Below are 21,706 nucleotides of genomic sequence, written 5' to 3'. Positions count from 1 at the left end.
GTGATATAGATGCACTGGGTTGCAGAAGCTAGTACAAGTCTGAAGAAAAATAATGATCTTAACGAAGTAAAGATAGTCTATGATGCGCAACGTCTTCTTGGCACTGGTGAGCATGTAGATGAGGAACACGATGCAACATTAGAAGAAGACCTTGATGAAACGGGACTTGCCAGGAATGGCGTTGCGGAGGATGTAGAGCTTGTCCAATGCCACGAAAACGTTGGCATGCTTCGCTCTAAACTCTTCCTGCAGCCCCAAGATAAGTTCAGTTAGCATACAAGCCTTTTGTATCACCTCATAAAGCCTTATTTTCCTGAGCATCCAGTATAGTGTGTGAATTATGAATTAGATGATCATGAGCCTACCGGTTCCCTTCATGCTTGAACGACACTCTTCTTGCTGATGCTGCCCAAACTGTGCAAATTTCTCCAGAGTTTCCATGCAATTGTTCAGATAAAAATCAGCATGTGTTTTAAGTCCACACACATAAAAAAATGTTTGCAAATTCAATATGTTTGGCACAAAAAATGCATTACCTTCTTTCCGCGAGAGCCTTTGATTGAAAGGTGTGGAGGCTAGTCAACCCAACTATGGACTTATTAATCCAATTATGGACTTATTCTGCCCATCTAAGAGTTATATCTGATTCTCTAGCGATTTACCTGCCACACTTCCAATCTCATCCGAAGTGCACCGCAAATCTAGCATCTTGGTAGACATCATCAGCAACAACTCCAATCTCCTGACGAATGCCCACAACATCTTCCTTGAGCTTCTCCATCCCGCGTCCAAGCGTGTCATGGCTTCTCCATCCCCTGGCGAGTCTGCTCCGACATGGGATAGTCATGATAGGCTTTGGTGTCTGCCTCATCCATCGACTCATTGGAGACGACCTGAGGGTAGCTTACCAAGCTCTCATCGCTTTCCGAGCCATACGAGAGCATCATGTGGCATGCGTTCTTCTCAAATGTCCCGACCTTCCCCACTAGTTTCTAGAGTAGCCCATGGTTCAGAACTTCGTAGTCCCTAGAAGATTTGAACGAGTAAATCAACTTAGAAAAGGTAGGTGTGCAATATGGGAATTCACGGTTTCTTACTCATCTGAATGTGAGTATGGAATGCATTATCTGAACACCGGCGACAGCTAGGAACAACGATCTGAGTAAGAACACCTTGGACAGGACCCACAATTGGTTGTCCAAGTTGCCAGCCGCAATCTTGATCAAACCGAAGTTGCCGGCTGAATTTTGATCAGACCGATCTCTAGCAGGAGTGTAAGCACAAACGTGCCGAAACAGACATTAGAAAATCGAACAAGATGCACTAATATAGATGAAATGGGTTGCATAAACTAGTACAAGTCTGAAGTAAAATAATGATCTTACTGAAGTAAAGGTAGCCTTTTATGCGAACGTCTCCTTGGTGCTCATGAGCATGTAGATGAGGAACCGATGTAGTTGTAGAAGAAGAAGGCATTGATAAAGAGGGAATCACTAAGGATGACGTTGTGGAGGATGTAGAGCTTGTCTAGCGCCGCGAAAATGTTGGCCTGCTTCACTCTTAGCTCAGTTAGCATACAAGCCTTCTGTATCACGTCATGAAACCTTCTGTCCGTGAGCATCCAGTGTGGACTGTGAATTATGAATTAGATGATCATGAGCCTGCTAGGCTTGTTCCTGCTTGTACAACACCTCTTCCTGCTGACGCTGCCCAAATTATGCAAATTTCTCCAAAATTTTCCTATAATTGTTCAGATTAAAATTAGCATGTCTTTTAAAGTTCACACACATAAAATAATGTTTACAAATTCAAAAGTTGTCTTTTTTGCTTCTGGGTGCTCGCGGCCGTGCCCACCCCGAGTACTCTTCAATCAATGCTGTGACTTCGGTTTTGGTCGATTCGATTTCTTCGATTGGATCATTGGCGAGACCAACAATAATATTGTTTATGTTAATCTTCTCGTGGAGTATATACTCCCTCCGTTCCTAAATATTTGTCTTTCTAGGATTTCAAATGGACTACCACATACGGATGTACATAGACACATTTTAGAGTGTAGATTCATTCATTTTGCTCCGTATGTAGTCACTTGTTGAAATCTCTAGAAAGACAAATATTTAGAAACGGAGGGAGTAGTTGCCAACACCAAGTTGCATGCCTTGCCATGTTTGGACTTTGCACTCGTGACCTGCTCAATCAGGACATGTTTTTCTGCTTTTGCCACGTCAGCACCCACGCACTAACGCTCCACGGTCCACTTTCTTTTCTTCTTGTAAAAAAAGGAAAACAAAGGGCAACCCACGGCACAAAAGAGATTCAAACTTGGCGCCCATGTCATGTCATGCCAGGAGTCTTTCTGACCATCTGGATGGCTACATACTAATTTTGAATTCAAAACCAGATTCACGATCGTTTGGCACTTGAAAAGTTGTACACATCACGCACGCATTGGACTCACTGGTATTGCATTGGAAACTCTCGAGCCTCGATTTCTTGAAGGGTAAGAAGAAAACAAGATGTTCAGATGGAGTGCTGGCTCCAGCACCATGAACCCATGGAGTTGGTGTCCTCGGAGGCGCCCAGCAGCTGCTCGAGGTACTCCGAGCCGAGGTCCTCAAGCTCCATCACACAGTCAGGCCGTGCCCCCCGGGTGGCGGCCTTGGCCACCCTGCCCGCCGCCACGGCCTTCCGGCTCCGCATGCAGAGCCGCCGCTTGAGCGCGAGCACTGGGGACACGCCATGGGCGCGCCCGCACACGTCGTCAGCGACGCCCTCGAGAGAGAGCCGGACCTGGTCGGCGGAGAAGTTGAGCACGGCGGCGCCGCCGCGGATGGCGAACGCAACTTGGTCGTACGCTAGCGCCGCGGCTTCTGGGCTGTCGAAGGTGCCCAGCCAGACCCACACGGCGTTTCGCGTCAAGTCACGGATCTCGTCCGCGAACTTGCCCCACGGTCGCTTCCGCACTCCGCGTTTTCCTCCTCTTTGGCCTCCTGCTTCACCTGGGCGGCCGCGGCGTGCTGGGAGAGCATGTCCAGCAGGAGCATCTCGTCGGCGTCGTTGGTGTCAAACGGGAGCAGAGGTGGTGGCGTGGCCACGGCGCGCTGGTGCCAGGGCGCGGAGTCGGCGGAGCCGGTGGAGGAGCTGCTGCTGGTCGCTGCTGCTTGCCGGTGGTTATGCTGTGTGGTCATGGGACGGCGGGATATAAAGTTCACGACGCCTGTGGTGAGCCGAGGCGGCGTAGACGAACATGACGGGGAAGTAGAAAAGTTCGTGCTGCTGAGATCAGACATGGAGTTTTCTTTTCTTCCCAGAGATGAGATGTCGAGTTGCAACGGCCTCCATGGTTTTTATACTGGTTGAGGGAGTGGAGGAAGATTTGTGGTCTATAATATGGGACATATGCACCCTATATGAAAAAAAAATCAGTAATTCAACAAGAAGTCAAAAATTCCTGAAAATATTTTTGAAATAAACATGACGTTTTATGTGCTCGTGAGAAAAAATCCACAAAAAGAGAAAAAAATCTCCCTTTGACATCTTTTCAAAAAAGACAAAATTTGGGCTAAATATAGTTTGTATAGTGACCTATAATAGCAAATAATTTTTGTCTTTTTGCTGTGAAGTCAATTTTTCTTGTTTTTTCGCAAAAAAAAACTTTTGTTTTTTTGTGAATTTTTTTATACTAGTGCAAAAGTTAGTCAAGTTTTTTGTCAAAATATTTGTTATCTAATTTGACTTTTTATTAAAATATTAAAAATAAATCTCCATATAGGGTACATATACACCCAGGAACACAAGTGTATTTCCCTTGAGGGAGTTGGTTAAGCTGACGATAAGGTCCTTCATAAGCCCGAAATGCACAGGAAAAAATGTGGAGTAGCTGAGAAAGAAGCACGGGAGGGCAGAGTTGGAATTATTGAGAACTTGGTGTCCTTCCCTAACTGTTTCTAGATACCGTGACTAGTTGCTACTCTCTCCATCCCGTAATATAAGAGCGTTAAATTACGGCAATAAAAATATAACTTCATGGGATGGAGGGAGTAATTTTTTGGGATGACAATAATTTGTAGCTTGGGATAGTGTTCTAACAATTGAGACGCAAATGCAAGCCAATTACGGCAATAAAAACACAACTCCACGAATTCATGAATGCTAAAGAAAAGACTCGACAAATTCAGGAATTTGCTGGCACTAGTGGTGACTGTGAGTTTCTACATGTTTTACGCGAAAGAAGAATTGCGATGTTTGTCGCTAAAAAAATATATCAGAATTTTCATTGATTGTGTGCAAATATTTCGGATTTTTCTGGTCATCCGGGTGCATGCATTTGAGCTTGGAGGCAGAAGAGCACATTAGCATGTGTGACAGATCATGAGAAAAACTGATACTACTAATATTAATAGAATTATTATAGCTGGCTCAGCTTACTGGATTATTGACAAGTGAAAGTAGCGACAGTCGTCATCCTACTGCATGCAGGTGCACGTGAGTAAATGCGTAGGTCCAATGCAATGCACCTGGTCTTCACATCCGTTCCTCTTGACGTTAGGCGGTGCATTGCACATATAATATCCATTATTATTATCAGTTGTTTGTTTGTTACCATGCATATGGAATTTCCAAGCATAATACGGGCCACCACATGTGCTTTAGTATCATATTGACGTTAGGCGGTGCGTGCAACACTATTACTTACCCGGCTTGCTTCCATACATATATTTCGCAGGTGCATAATACGTTGTTTCGTCAGTTTATCCCTTCTTCTTCCTCTTGTTTCCATCATTTAGACCATGTCCTCATAGGAGTATGTTCTATTTGCAACTTGACGTGTGTGCGCTAATTGGAACTTGGCCGTGGGAGCCTCCAAGTCCACGAACGCGTGAGCCGACTCCTCCTCGAAGTCCGCCACCTCCTCCAAGTCCCCGAACGCGTGAGCTGACTCCTTCGGTTTCAAGTCCGGCACAGCGTCATGCCACTTCTTCGGTTTCAAGTCCGGCACCGTGTCAGGCCACACCTCCTGCTTCAAGTCCGGCACATCGTCAGGCCACTTCTCCTGGTCCAACTCAGTCACGTCAGCCGTCTCCACCGTCTCAGCAATCGCAGAAGAGACATGTCGCAGCTATGGTGCGTAGCAGTACGAGTCGAGGTAGTTCAAGAAGTACAGGAGGAGACAAGCGATATAAATATGGTCCAAGCCTTGCTCCTCTTCCTCAGAGGCCTTACGACATGACTAAGGAGCAAAACGCAGCCATAGTGCATGCCCAAGTGGACGTCCATTTTGGACCGAAACCGGCACCGCCGCCAAAGGAGAAAGTGCCTGAGAAAGTAATTGACCACTTCATTCATATGGCTAGAGAACCAGCTCCCAAGCCTGTTGACTCGGACTATGAGCGCCAAATCAGGAAACTACATCGAGAACGAGTAAAGAAGGAAGCGAGCTCGAGCTCGAGCCAACAAGCAGCTGGCAAAAAATGCAGAAAAACCGTTCCCCAGTTGGGAGAACAGGCGGCGCAAGCGATCCCCCCACTTGTTGTGCCAACAACACATGAGAGGAGTATACGCGCCAAATATTATTGTGGGCAAACCGTTACCGTTCCCCAGCAGGGCGATGTGGTAATAACGGAGGAGCATATAATGCAGGCTGAAATGCTCAATATCTCTATTGGACAACTCCTCGAAATCGAGCCCATGTCTCCGCTTTGAGAATCGGAAATAAAATGGAAATATGTCCGGGGCCAACCTTTGGTCCATCCAGACAAGTTCAAGGACCTCCCAACGAGAATGTAATGAATTGCATCAATGGTACATGAACATTACCAAGAATTCCAATCGAGAGTCCATCATGGTGAATGTCAAGCATGAGCATTATTACCATGAGAAAGCTCTGTCCATTGAGTATCCAGAACTATTTCTGTTATACAATCAAGACGCACTCGACAAGTCTATCGTCAGTTGCTATTGTCTGTAAGTGATTTCTTTCTGTAATTTAAGTCTCAAGCTAGTTATGTAGTGATAATTTTGATCAATCATTACATGTAATTATCCTCACTATATTCTTTTCTGTGGTACTATATGCAGGATGAAGATGTATGAAATGAAAAAATCTGAATGCTATGGCATTGGGTTCATGGACCCAAATACCATTAATGAGGACATATGGCAGATTTCATTTTATCAAGCAGGTGTAGAGGAAAGCATGCTAAAGTTCTTGAAGCGCCTCAATACCAATGAAGATATACTACTTCCTTACAACTTTCAGTGAGTCATACTGTCTTGTACTACAAATTCTGTTTTTGCTTACTAGCTAGCTAGATGTTAATAATTAAGTGTATACAGTTTACGGTAGTTGATTAATTTTATGCACATGCCCGCTTAATTAAGACATATAAACATGTGCGCATGTAGTTGGCACTAGGTCTTGTTAAATATTAAAGTTGAGGAAGGAAAAGTTGAATTACTGGACTCACTATATAAAGCAGATAAAGACTTCACCATCGTGAAGGGGATAGTCAACAGGTAATTTCAATCATTATTAACTATATCTCAGCCTATTATTAGTTCGTCATTTCCTGATATGAACTATTTAATAACCCCTTTATTAATTTTCTTTGCCGACGGGCAGGGCATGGGCAAAGTTCATCAAGGTGACTCCAGACAAGTGGGCAAAAAAGTTGTTTTGGCATCGACCAAAGGTAAGTAATTAAGTAGTGGTAGCTAGCTACCATCTCTTTAATTCTTGTTTCAATATCATTAATTAATTATCATGCTTGATTAATCATTATCTGATTCAATTCCATTCTCGTAAAGGCCCTGAAGCAGGCGCCGGGGAATAATCTGTATGCATTCTACGTTTGCGAGAACATTCGCATGATGACATGCGAAAGGAGCAGATCTGATAGACAGGACTGGGTACGTTTGTCAGAACACTATTCACACCATTATCGATATCTAGTCACACAACTAACACACATGCATATTGATCTCCTTCTTAACAGTTTAGAGAGGTGCAGAATAAGCTCCTACCATCGGACCGCATACTATCACTTCAAGAAGAAATAGCCGGATTTTTGCTCGACCAAGTCATAGATCGCAAAGGAAAATACTATTATCCGCTACCGCCCCCATGAACCACTTGTCATCGTGCTCCGGAGGCACCAAGGCAACATATGTAGGAGAAATTGTATATGTATATACATGTGTATGTGTGAATAATTAATGGTGTTGGTTGTGAGACATTCGATGATAATATATATATATATATATATATATATATATATATATATATATATATATATATATATATATATATATGCGGTTCTACGTACGAGAAAATCTATTTATATATATGCATAACGTGTACAATTTGTACTATCGTGAAATACCAGCAAACAAAATAATTGAATGAAAAATAAAGCCAAAACCCCCACAAACATTTAGTACCGGTTGATAAGGGGGAGGGGGAGCCTTTAGTCCCCACTCTTTAGTGCCGGTTGACAAACCGGCACTAAAGGCCGTTACGAACAGGCACTAGAAGCCGGTTCTGCGCACTAGTGAGCTGTTCGTTTGTCACCATGCATATGGAATTTTCAAGTATAATACGTACCGCCACATGTAGTATCATATTGACGTTAGGCGGTGCGTGCGTTGCACCGCGCCCTGCAACACTATTACTTACCCGGTTTCCTTCATACATAAATTTCGCAGGTGCATAATACGTTGTTTCGTCTGTTCATCTTCGTCTTGTTTCCATCATTTAGAACACTATATCATAGGAGTATATTCTATCTGCAACTTGACGTGCGTGCGCTAATTGGAACTTGGCCGTGGGTCACATCGTGAAGAAAACAAAGAAATTTAGATACGTGTTAGGTAAGCATGAAGTCTGTCTAGATGGCTCTTTTTGTGTCAAGTTGCACGCAAAGTCTCTGAGACCGATAACAAGGCCAATTCAGCACACCTAGCAAACGTGACATATTGGCATCACGCCAATGGATCTTAGGATGGAATCTGCTCTTAATTTGACTACATATGTAGACGATATATGTAGTTCAGTGTAATCGTCCACTTGTCCTGTGTGGTTTTTTAACCCAAAATCGCTAGGGAAGGCCCCCTACTGTGTGTCATTTTCATTTATAATCAATGGTGATGATGTACAATGATGGGTTACATGGGATAGGTAAAAGAGAAACTAGGGATTATTCATACATTATCTAACCATGAAAGCACCTTCCTCGAGGCTAGGCTTAGCCCTATGCATATAAGTTTAAAGTTACCCTTAAACACTTGTATGGATCCCTCAATTGAGCATGGAATCTGATAAAAAACTAGTCCATATCTCTGAGTCCAAATACTCCAACATCCAATGATCATTATCTCCATAAGAAAATCATATATGTATCTGAGTTTGGCATGCGCATGATCATATCGAATATGTAGGCATCAATATTCGGTTCCATCCCTATACCCCACCATAAACTTTGGCTGAAAGAATAATATAAAGAAAAGATGCATCATGTCTTCATGTTCCAGTCATGTCAAAGATTGCAGATAGTACTGTCCGGCTAAATATTTTCCCTCGTAAGGTGATCACAAGTATTAACTCTGTTATTCAACATTAACCAGCAGAGGAATTTATGCTTACGAAGACAACATTAACCAGAAAATGGCGAGCTCGGTCTGTTTTGCTTGGGGTTTCCTCTTACCGAATTGAATGTGTGGGCCGCACGGGCGTCATGTACTCATACAAACTCGCGCCCATATGGTATCGTTGTGTACGCATACACACATGAGCACAACAGTGGGTTTGACTACGGTATTTGTATGTCCGAATCCCAACACCATCCGACGGTGGCGAGATACCCGGTAGAAATCGGTTCCGCTCAAAAATCCATTCTCCACAAATAGAAGTTTCCGAGAGAGAACAAGAGTGAGTGACATGGAGGAGGAAGGTTCCAAGAAGGCAGGCAGGCTGGGTTCATCGCCCCTCGCTTCCTCAACTTATGATGCTGCTAGAAGAAAAGAAACCAAAAGGGAGAGCAGCGTTTTGGCTCCCGAGCCCAGCTGCTCCTACTATCTATACCATTCAATAAAGCATCGTGATGTGAGCCAAATTCAGTTTTTGAGGAAATACCACAGCCTATACCCAAAAGAATACATAATGTACTGACATGTACCACGTACAGGAAGCCAACTGTCAGGCACTCAGCGTCCTCCCTTGACGTCTCTCTCTCTCCGTAATAATGGCCAGCCGGCTGCTGCCTCCGAAGCTGACCTCTCCCTCTGCTCCGGTGCCAGATCAAAGCGTCAATCCATCCTTCTCATGTGCAGGCCTGCAGGCTGCGGCAACAAACACGAGCTGGACGAAAGATTGAATCCATTATCCATTGTCCTGATGAATTTAATTACATTCACGATAATATAACGTGCTGAGATGCACTAGCGCGTTGGACAGGAGCACTATGGATTCAATTCCTCTTCCTCCATCATGTTTCCTTTTCTCACATATCTGTAGTGTTACATGCCTACGTCTGAGCAACACGGCTTCACCGACGAGCCGGTGACGGAGGCACCTACTTAAGAGACTGGCAGCGGCTAGCTTTGTCGTGCCTTGTGCTGTTCCAAATCAGGGCTGATACTATTTGTTGGGAGGTGCAACTCTGGCTCCAAAAATTTCTAACATGCTCATCTTCTCCGTCTGCTCTGTCGTGAGCGTGCAGGACAGCCGCGTCCACGATGGACGCGGCAAAGACGGCTGCGCACCGTACGAGGGAGCCTACATGGAACTTGGGTAGCCGTCTACAAGTCGCCAAACGGCAGGCTATCGAGGGCAACTTGCCGTGCGAGCGCATCGCTTGCAGCAATGGTAGTGTCTTCGCCGCCACCGCCGACGTCCAGCCGGAGGAGCAGGCGCCTGAACACGAGGTGGTGCCTTCACGCCCATGGCGGCGACAGCGACTACCAGCATGAGCACACTTAGCAGGCTTCTTGCGTCAGGTCAAACTGCTAGAGCTGGTGCGCCTCCACTCGTCGTGAGCGTCCATGGCAGCAGCGCCGACGGCCGGCATGGGAGCACGCGCAGAAAATTATGAGAACACCCCAGTAGGTAGCGAATAAATGAACATGGGCCATCCGGCCATGTGTGGGCTGTCCTTCCTAAAAAAATGACTAATACATCCATATACGGGAGTAAATACGTGCACCATTCCTAATCCCGAGGCTGACTCGTGGCATAGATATCGAGAGCATCTCAGCTCGGGCACCAAATTGCATTTCCGACCAAAAGGTCACTGTTCAGCTAATTTAGTAGGCGACATCAAACAGCACGTGGACTATTGCTGCAGCAGCTTCATGCAAATCTGCCACCTTAAGAATATTCCCTCTCCTTGTCTCACGCACTATTCTCTTCTCGTCATGCATCTATCTACATCGATCTGCATGCAAATGCGTGAGTAGGTGGTATAGACTGTTTTTTTTTTCCGAACCTGGTATAGATTGTTTCAACAAGTTGGCTCATCGCAAAAAAAAAAAAATTGGCTGACTGCATCTTTAGTTTCAGACCTCTCAAAGAAAAAAGGAGGGGGAATTTTTGGTCAAGGGGCGATGGAGAACATATATGTCATACCACCATGTATGCACAGAAAAGCGGGTTACTTTCATGGACATAGAGCATCTACAATCAGACTTGCCAAATCTAACCTTTTTCGAAAAAAATCCAACCTCTCAAACGCCTGCGGACACGACCAGGCGCGTCCGCGGACACTGACTGGGCACGCCTCATATTTCCTTCTCCAATACAAATTTCTCATATTCATCCCCTAAATCCATGCAAAAGCATGCAGAATATACAGCTGCGTACTACACTCTATACTACTCAAATTTCGTCGTTGTCGGAGATGTTTGGAGTCGCCTGCGCCAGAGCCGGAGCCGGAGCCGCCAGCGCCGGAGCCTGGGCCGCCTCCATCGGTTGCCGACAGCGACGCCTGGCCTCCGCAGCTGACTCAGAGTAGATGGAATTCAGGATGGCGTGCTGCTCCGGCCACACGCCCACATCCTCCTCTATCGTCGGCGCCTCCTCCCCCCACTAGTAGAAAAGGGGTCAATGGTCCAGGTCGGTCCAGCCCATTAGTCCCGGTTCAAACCAGAACCGGGACCAATGGGGGCATTGGACCCGGTTCGTCAGCCCCGGGGGCCGGCCGGGCCACGTGGGCCATTGGTCCCGGTTCATCTGGACCTTTTGGTCTCAGTTGGAGGGACGAACCGGGACGAATGGTCCTCGCTCCTAGCCCATCACCATTGGTCCCGGTTGGTGGCATGAACCGGGACCAAAGGCTGCCCTTTAGTCCCGGTTCATGCCACCAACCGGGACTAAAGGGTTGCTCCTCGTTACGGTCACAGTTTAGTCCCACCTCGCCAACCAAAGGGGAATCAGACCGGTTTATAAGTCCCTCCCTCTCTTCCTTGTTGAGCTCCTCTCAAAATGAAAATAGATGCCCTTATACAGGGAATTTAACCTAAATTCATACCGAATTTCTCTGAAGTTAGTAGAAATTTATTATGAATTTAGGTTAAATTTTCTCTATAAGCGCATCTATGCTCATTTCTGAGTAGTTTTTATATAGTTTTTTTTCTTTCCTGCTATATTTATTTTTTTCTTTTTATTTCTAAGTTGTAATAAGTCATTAAAAATAAGCATCTATGCTCATTTTTTAGTAAAGTTAATCACAACTATTTTTTCTTCTATTTATTTCTGAATTGTAATAAGTCATTAAAAATAAGCATCTATGCTCATTTTTTTAGTAAAGTTAATCACAACTATTTTTGCTTCTATTTATTTCTGAGTAGTTTTTTATATAGATTTTTTTCTTTTCTGCTATATTTATTTTTTTCTTTTTATTTCTGAGTTGTAATAAGTCATTAAAAATAAGCATCTATGCTCATTTTTTAGAAAAGTTAATCACAACTATTTTTTCTTCTATTTATTTCTGAATTGTAATAAGTCATTAAAAATAAGCATCTATGCTCATTTTTTTAGTAAAGTTAATCACAACTATTTTTGCTTCTATTTATTTCTGAGTAGTTTTTTATATATTTTTTTTCTTTTCTGCTATATTTTTTTTCCTGAGTTGTAATAAGTCATTAAAAATAAAAAAGAGGCGCAATGCTCGTTAATTTGCTTCAAGCCTTTCGGAATAGTGTCAACTGCACTGCACATAGCTCTGTGCAGTCTACCATATTCCTCAAGGCTTGAAGCTAACCAACGTGCAGGTGAGCATTGAGCCTCTTCTTCATCGTCTCTGCACTCAGGGCTTATAAATAGCTGCGAATGCCTCTCGCTTGGCAAGGTGGGACTAAAAAAACAGCTGCAGAAAGAATCAACTAAAAAACAGCTACAGAAAATAAAAAATTAGACGGGTCCAGTGCTCCCGGCTTGTGGCAACAACCGGTACCAATGCCCCACTTTGGTACCGGTTGGTGGCACCAACTGGGACCAATGCCCCTCTTTTGTCCCGGTTCGAGCCACCAACCGAGACCAAAGGTCTTCGTTTTCCGCCCTTTGGGCTGCCGAAAAGAGGCCTTTGGTCTCGGTTGGTGGCTCAAACCGGGACAAAAGAGGGGCATTGGTCCCGGTTTGTGGCACCAACCGGGACCAAAGCCTTTGCTATATAAGTAACACTGCCGCCCCGCCCCGACTTCGATCTCTCCCGACGCCGCGCGCCGTCCCCTGCCGCCATCTCGCCGTCGCCGCCCCGCCCCGACGCCGTCGCCGCCCGCCGTCCCCTGCCGCCATCTCGCCGTCGCCGCCCCGCCCCGACGCCGTCGCCGCCCGCCCCGACGCCGTACGTCGCCGCCCTGCCCCGCTGCCGTCGCCGCCCGCACTGCCGCCCCGACGCCGTACGTCGCCGCCACGCCCCGCTGCCGTCACCGCCCGCCCTGCCGCCCCGACGCCGTACGTCGCCGCCCCGCCCCGACGTCTCCGTCCGCCCTGCTGCACCTCGCCGTCGCCGCCCGCCCTGCTGCACCTCGCCGTCGCCGTCGCCGTCGCCGTCGCCGGCCGTGAGCAACTTTCTTTTATTTTTGTTAGATTAGATTTGTAGTAATTTAGATATGTAGTTCATATTGTGTAATTTAGATTGTGTAATTAATTTGTTTATATTATGTTAGATTTTTTTTCGGTTAGTAGATTTTTTTGTTAGATTAGATGTGGTGTAATTTAGATATGTAGTTCATATTGTGTAATTTAGATTGTGTAATTAATATGTAGTTCATATTTTTAATAAGTACTTCATATTGTTGAACTAGCTAGTTGATTTAATAAACTAATTTATTTTACTATATATAGAAGTAGTTTGTTTTTAGTAAGTAGTACTTTATTTATTTATAGTAAGTGCTTAATTAGTAGTTGAACTAGATAGTTGATTTAATTAATAAACCTACTTTATTTAACTATATATAGAAGTAGTTCCCGCATCGACGTCGGCGATGCCTATCCCGCATCCTCGTCGTCGTCGACTCGGTGGTGGAGGCTTTGCTTGATCAGGGCCATGTTCGGGACTGGGCTCCGCCGGGCTGGTATTGGGAGGTGCTACCTTCCGGGGACGTAGGTTGGTGAGGAGGCAGCCCGTTGTTGACCCGATCCTTGTTTGGTGGCAGTCGCGTGGGCCAGTGACGTTGCCGAGGCTTCCGGACACCGCGGAGGTGGTACGTCACCGTGTCAGCGAGGAGGACAAGCACGTCCGTCGCTAAATGGTTGCATTGGAGGGCAGGTTCGACAATACCTGGCAGGTTCTTCAGGGATCTCACTGGAGCTATGATCCTGTGATGGTTCCTTATCTTTGGGTGTCCAGCGCCCGCGTCGATACCCGTCGGGCGCTACGGTTCTAGTTGTATTAGTGATGCTATATTAGTGATAATATTCGACGATGTACGGACACCAAGAGATGATGTACTTTTGCTTATAATTATTGAATGCATGCTAATTTGAATACTACTTTATTTTGTGATTTGGTTTTGCTTATTTTATGATTTGGTTTTGCTTATTGAATGCTCATATTGGATAAGTTCTCCTTCATTCCCGTGTGCTAGACAATTTGGTGTAATAATGCACTCGGAAATGAAAGGAGGAGCTACGTACATCACCGATAGTCAACCCGTGATTAATAATCTAGTTTAATATTTAAATTATGAACATAGGCCGGAAATGTCGTACTCGGACGACGAAAACCGCCCGAGGGAGTGCGACTGGTGCCATGACGACCGAGGTATTTGCGACAGGTTCATTGAGCTGGACGAAGATCGTCGCTTCAGCATTAAGCTCGAAGAAACCTTCGATGTTCATACGGTACGCAACCGACGATATTTATTCATGACTTCAACTATTTAATTTAATCATGACAATTCAACTACTTTAATCATGACAATATTTTTCATCTTTTCCAATTCGACTAGCTTATCCCATGCTTTGCAAGATGCTATGTCTTGGAGAGGATGGGTTTTGAAGACCATGAAAGTTTCGAAACCAAAAAAATTATCCTACGTACCCATCATGGTGTGGATTTTCAAGTAAAGCTGTACAATGCTCAGAGTGTAACCCATTTTGGTTGCAAAAATTGGGAAGCACTTTGCAAGATGTATGGTCTTGATGAGGGTATGCTTGTCACCATGGATCTTGGTGATCCTACAATCGAGCAAGAGAGACCTTCGATTTGGGTCCTTGTGGATACACCTCCAATTCTTCCCCCATGTGAGCTTAACATAGTTATTAAGTAATTTATATTGTTTATTTCAAAATAGTTGACAACTTATCTCCATTGACAGCTTATTTTCATTCTTCAAAGAATGTGCGGAAGATGGTAGACAGAACCTACTACACCGAAGGCTCCGAATTAACTTATCAGGAGAAAAATCATCTGGTCGCATTTTGTACTGATCTTGAGAATTACAATATCTACAATCAAACTCCTCAACATTATGGTCAATACGTGCCACTAGTGCATATGTTGAACTACGGTAACTACCATGGAGATATCCTGGTAAGATTATTTTTTACTATTACAACATCCGTGCATCTTTTTGCACACTTCTAAAACTAGTACATCATTGCTAACTATGAAGTTATTACTATGTTTTTCAACAGATAATCCCGAATGATTGTGTGCCTCATCTGATGCATAAGCATGGTAGCCTTCATGTTTTGAACATACAACCAGGTCGTCCTACGAATCTCAACTGTCCATACCGGGTTTCTCAAAGAAGTGGAGACATAACAATTAAAGAATGGAAAAAATGTATGGACAGTCGTAAAGAGCTTCTTGGAAGAAAAAAGCAGCAAAGGGCAAGAATTGGAGACAGGATGATCGCCATTCTTCATAATGGAGAGTCAGGGTCTATATTGTTTTATGCTATTTTACCTTAAGGGTGTTTAGGTCCTACCTGATACTGATGATCATGTGCTAAGAACAATTACGTAGGGTTGGGTTCGATGACTATGAGGATGATGATCGTATGACTTATTATTAATAACGAGTAGAAGTTGTATTATGATGCATGATTAGTAGGACTTGTTATTATATATGATGATGTATGATGCGAGCATGCATGAGCATGTTATATCAGCGGGTGAAATGAACATAGCAGCAACATTGATAAACCAAGGACGAAGATATAAGAGAGGACACTTCTCTCTATTAGCTAGCTAATAACAACCTAAAAATAACCCCCAAAACCCCTAAAGCAGCCACTTTTGTTAAAAAAACATGGACTTTTGGTCCCGGTTGGTGCCACCAACCGGGACCAAAGGCCCCCCTGACTGGGCTCGGCGGACCGGCCACGTGGAGGCACATCTGTCCCGGTTCGTGTTTGAACCGGGACTAATGGGTGGGGGTATTTGTAACGACCCATTAGTCCCGGTTCATGAACCGGGACTAAAGGCCCTTACGAACCGGGACTAATTGGTGTTTTTCTACTAGCGCCCCCCCATCCAGCGGCGGCGCCTCCTCCGCCGACTCCTGCTCCTCCTCCTCTTCCTCCTCTGCCGACTCCTCCTCCTCCTCCTCTTCCTCCTCCGCCGGCTCCTGCTCCTCCTCCTCTTCCTCCTTTGCTGACACTTCGTCCTCCACCTCCTTGAAATCCTTCTTCGGTTCCAGAGGTAGCCCCGCTTCCCTACTGATCCAGACCTTCTAAAGGAGGAAGAGACGGTGCTGGATCGTGTAGTACTGGCAGCGTGGGGGCATGGCTAACATGCTCGAGTGGCGGCTGAGGAGGGAAGAGGCGGATGTGCTAGGGCTTGGGGTGCCTGCCGACTTAAATAGCCGGCTACGGCCTCGGACGGGAGCCGGAGCGGTGCCACGCGGCGTTCACACCACGGCGACGGCCAAGGCACTCGTCAGACCGTCAGGTTTCCCGGCGAGTCCGTGTGGGGCCACGCCATCTAGCCGACGTGGAGGGCGTGCCCGGGCGCCCCCATGTCCGCCCCATATTTGGGCTGGATATGGGGGTGCCGGTCAGCCCGGACGTTTGATGGCCGTTTGAGGGGCCCGTCTGGGTAAAAAAAAGAGCATGACAATTTTTTCCAGCAACCATGCATGCACTTAATTTGTTCGGGTATTCATATGCATGCAATTTTGTACCTGTTGGTCATGCCAACTAGCTAGCTAGGAAGGGTTGATGTTTCTTAGGATGATAGGCAATAGTTGAGCATGGAAAGGAAAGGAGCCATTCCCACAAAAACAAAAGAAAGGAGACAAAAAAGCACTGGTGGAAAAAGGGCCTTTGGTCGCGGTTCGCAACTGCCATTAGTCGCGGTTGCGCAACCGCGACCAAATAGGCGCGACTAAAGGCCCCCCCTTTAGTCGCGGTTGCTTAAGAACCGCGACTAAAGGCCCGTCCACGTGGGCGCCAGGCGGCCGTCGGGGCGGAGGACCTTTAGTCGCGGTTCTTCTGGCCAACCGCGACTAAAGGCCGCCGCAGGTTTAGGGTTTTAGCCCCCCCCCCTAAACCTGTTTTCTGTTTAATTTGTATTGTTTTATTTCTTTTGTGCTTTATTTTAGTTTTGAAGGAGTTTCACATATTCTACGGACTACATAGATGCATATGAATGTACAATTTCAAACAAATTTGAAATTAGAACCAAAAAGAATTCAAGAGGAATATACAATATATATTCAATATCATCGGATGACCATATACAATTTTGAACAAGTTTCCATACATAATTTAATGCATATAAAGTTCTACGTCCTCGTAATGGTGTTCTCCTTTAGGATGGAGGACTTCCCTCCTGAACCATCCAGCTAGTTCCTCTTGAAGTGGTCGGAAGCGAGCTTCTGGACTAAGCATCATCCGAAGGTTATTCCTCTGAGCATTGGTATCACTCGGAACCCGCTCAGAGGTGTATCTCCGGATCATCTCACAGACATAGTATCCACATAGATTGGTCCCCGCTGGCTGAATATCCCCACCATTCTTAGCCTTTGACCTTTTGAATTCTAGCTCTTTTTTGAATTCACCGACCTTTGTATCTACGAACCGTCTCCAAACCCTACGAGGCAAAGAAAATTAAATGAACAAGAGAGTTATTAGTTACTTGATATTAGGAAATGAACGAAATAGGCCGATCGATATAGAGCGCAAATGAATGAAAATAATTACTTCTGCAGCATTCTTCTCATGCCGCCCCAAAGCTTTGGATCCATATTCAGAGAGTCGTGGACGAGACATTCTGAGGTGTCAACTTTAATTACTAGCAGAATCCAGTGGAACCTGCGGACACGATACATGCACAGTACGTCATGCATAACTCATCGATTAGCCGGCCACATACCATGCATGGAGTAAACAAAAGAGAATGTGCTCAAGACAGAAACACTCACCCAAAATGGTAAGGAAATAGAATATCACTTTTGAGTTCCTGCTTTGTAAGAAACTGCCACAGGTCTGCCTCCATGTCGGCGGGGTGATGCTCCAACACATATCCATTAACGATGTGTGGGTCAATGAACCCAACATCATGGATGTTCCTTACTCTGCATTCCTTAATCTTCATTCTGCATGTATAATAGCGGACACAACAATATAGTTAGGACATATATATAGTGCAGGCAATATGAACGAGATGGGGTAGAAATAAATCACTTACAGAACGTAGCAACTGATGATAGATTTGTCGAGCTCGCGCAGATTGAAAAGCTGGAACAATTCACTCAGATGAATTTGTACATAGTAATGTTTGAAGTGATGCTCATATCTAACTTCCGCATAAATATATTCTTTGGCGTTTTTATTTTTTATGTAACCCTTGTACCATTTCAGCAGACCTTTCATTTGTGGAGGTAGATCCTCTTCCTGCGCAGGCTCGACGAGAGGCCCATTCTTCACATATGTAATTACTACCTCCTTCACTGGCGCCTCATCAAGGCCTAACAGTTCACGAAGAGTAATACCTAAGTTGGCCGCTTGTTCTCTGGCACTCGTTACAGTCAATCCATGTGCTGCCGCAGCTGCTATGATATCGGGGTCATCCGGACCGGCGGCTTTCACTATAAGCGGGGCAATCGATTGTTTACTTTGTTCCCCGAGCTGGGCAACTCGTTTCCCGCTTTTTTTACTTTCTAATTCCGTTTTCTCGGCCTCCTCCAAGGCTTTGTTCTCCTGGTTCTCCGCCCGCTCTTTCTTCTCCTTCAACATGAGTGCCTGCCTATGAAGTTCACGTGCATAGTCGTCAGGCAGATTCTTCGCGGCTTGGGACGGTGTGCTCAAAAATGACTTAGCCCACTTCTTTTGCTCATCAGAAAATACTGGCTTGGGCTCGGGCTCTCTTTTCTTCTTGCAGTCCGCCTTCCATTTCTCATGATCAGCAGCCGCGGCCGCGGCAGTTTCCTCGGCACTACGTTCCCAAGGCCTTGTGGGGAGAGGCTTCAGTGATGGCTCCGGTACCTTTGTGGTCTTAGGTACATAAGGGTCCGGGTTAATAATCCAGGACTGCTTCTGCTTCTTTGCCGGAGGTGGATTGGGGGGCGGCGTCTGATCACCCGCCGGACGAGGACTGGGGGGCGGCGTCTGATCACCCGCCGGACGTTGTGGACTGGGGGGCGTCGGCTGACGTGACGGAGGTGTAGGTGAACCGCCACCACCACCACCACCACCACCGCCACCGCCACCACCACCACCGTAGGGGGGTGGACTTGTTGTCCTTGGCGCCTCGCCTGGAAACTTGATAAACTTCTTTTGCCATAGAATGAAATGGCGCTTGACATCTCCAAGTCTTTTCTCCCCTTCAGGTGTAGCAATGTCAATCTCCAGGTCCTCAAACCCTTGGACTATGTCCTCCACCGTGACACGAGCATAGCCATCTTGAATGGGGTTGTTGTGGTGGAGTGCTCCAGGTAAACATGGTAAAGCACTGCCGATGGCTACCTTCATGGACATGTTCCCGATAGGATAATACAGATGACATTCTTTCATCTCCTTTATATCGTCCACGGGGTAGCGAGGAGGCTCCGGTGCAGTAATTTCGACCACCAGAGGCTCCGGTGCAGTAATTTCGATCGTCGGTGCATCTGCACCAGCCGGTGGGGCCTCCGTGGAAGCCACGCTGCTTCTCCGCTGCTGGCTTCCGAGATCCGCTGGATGATCTTCATGCTGCGCCCGAGCTGCATCTCTTTCGGCTACTAGTACACTCACGGTTTTCTTCATCACATCCATTTCCGATGCCAACCGCGCCACAACATCTGCTTCCCGATCCATCTTTCTCTTCCGGCTTCTGTAACCGTACGGGTCATCGTTCTGGGGGAACCCTATTTTCCACGGAATGTGCCCCATGCCTCGTACACGTCCTCCGTGTTCAGGATTCCCGAGGGCTTTTGTCAGCGCGTCGTTCTCTCTGTTGAACTTGATCTTCCCCTCTTGAGCATCCCTCATTGCGTCAATAAGGGCTTGGGTGGGTTTAATTATTTTGCCCCGGTAAACACACTCCCCTGTCTCCGGGTTCAGCGTTCCCCCATGCCCGTACCACCAGCTTTTGGCCCTTGGGTCCCATCCCTCCGTACCTGGACGGATTCCTCGCGCCCTCAGCTCGTTCTCCATCTTCTCCCACCTAGGCTCCCAAAGGCGATACCCTCCTGGCCCCATAATATGATTGTACTCCTTCTTAGCCGCATTTTCCTTATTTTTTTCGATATTTGAATGAACTGCTCCGATTTCTTTTGCTTCACAAATTCTGGCCAATCATGTTTCAGTTTCTCATATTGTCCTTTGAAATCCGGAGTCTTGTTCTGCTTGACAAAGTCATGGGCTAGATTTTGCTTGAATTTCCGGAATGCGTCGGCCATCTTATGAAGAGCGAACTGTTTGACTAGCCTCCTCCTCTCCTTGTTTTCCTCAATCTTGTTACCCTCCTCATCGAATTTGTTGTATTCCGGAGGTAGAACGAAATGTTCCATAAGCTTCTTGAAGCAATCTTTTTTTGTTCTCTTATCGACAAAAGTGAAACCAGCAATTCGTGCCTTCTTTGGCTTATTCCACTCCTGGACGGTGATCGAGACGTTGTCTCTAACAACGGCTCCGCATTGGTTGACAAACTTGGTGGCGTTCTTGCGGGGCTCCAGCGGCCTGCCGGTTGCACTGTCGACAACCTCGATGGTGCATGTTTCTCCTTGTTTCATCGTCTTGGTTGCGCCACGCTTTGACGACGTACTCGATTGTTTCGACGATCCGGCCGAGGGCTAAAATAAGAAAGAGAGTCGCGCGCGTTAGTACACACATATTTATTCAAATCAGTTAGTTTGTATCACCAGAGGCTCAATGTATATATATACCTCGGCGCCGGAGGTGGTTGCTACTTCCATTTGAAGATCGTCGTTTATCGACGTTTGTTCGGCATCATCTTGCTGACGGCGCCCTTCATCTTCACCGTCAAGGTTCAGATAAGAAGAGATATCATCTTCTTCTTGTCCGGTCGGCACATATAGAATATCGCCGTTTATGATGCCGAACATATGTGCTTCACCGTCCGGATCATAGTTGTCCATAATCGGGTCAGCTCTATCGTCCGCCATTATGTCAGTCCTGAAAACATGTAGTAAAAACAAATTAATTAAGTGAAGAAGGGGGGCGGTGGCGGTGGCGGTGGCGAAAGGGCGGTGGCAAAAGGAGGGGGCGAGGAAGGGGTGGGAGAGGGTGTCGCGGTAGAGCGCGAGACGGGGCGGCAGACGACGGCGTCACGGAGAGGGAGGCGAGGACAACACACATGTATAACCCTCGCCGCCCCCTCTCGATCCCAAAAAAAAAACACCGCGCGCATCGCCGCCCCCCTCGCCGCCCCCTCTCCGTATATGCGCGGGGTCGTATACATTTTTTTAAAGCGGGATCGTTGTACATTGACGCGCGGGGTCGTTGTATATATTGATTATCAAGTTTTACTTTGTTTGTTGTTAATTATCAAGTTTTATATACGTTTTTTTTGTTAATTATCAAATTTTACGGTTTTTTTGTTAATTATCAAGTTTTAAGTTATTTTACCGTTTTTGTTAAACTAATTAACTAGTTAAAATTAAAAAGAACAAAAAAAGAAAAAAATTCCGGTGGCCCGCGGCGCCCCTCTCTCTCTCCACGATCTCGCTCTCTGTCTGAGAGAGGCGCGCCCGTGCGCGCGCGGCAGTACCGAGGCCGGCCGGCGGCGTTGAGGGCGGGCGAGCGAGGCGGCGCGCGCGCG

At 46.1% G+C, this 21,706-nt stretch overlaps 1 pseudogene; it reads right to left on the bottom strand.

The window, feature by feature from the left end:
- Positions 1-2,520: 2,520 nt before the first annotated feature.
- Positions 2,521-3,290, bottom strand: LOC123117834 (ethylene-response factor C3-like; annotated as a pseudogene).
- Positions 3,291-21,706: the final 18,416 nt, after the last annotated feature.

The sequence above is a fragment of the Triticum aestivum genome, chromosome 5B, assembly GCF_018294505.1.
Source record: "Triticum aestivum cultivar Chinese Spring chromosome 5B, IWGSC CS RefSeq v2.1, whole genome shotgun sequence".
Lineage (NCBI taxonomy): Eukaryota > Viridiplantae > Streptophyta > Magnoliopsida > Poales > Poaceae > Triticum > Triticum aestivum.
Note: the sequence above shows the minus strand (reverse complement) of the source record. Positions and strands in the feature narration are given on the sequence as shown.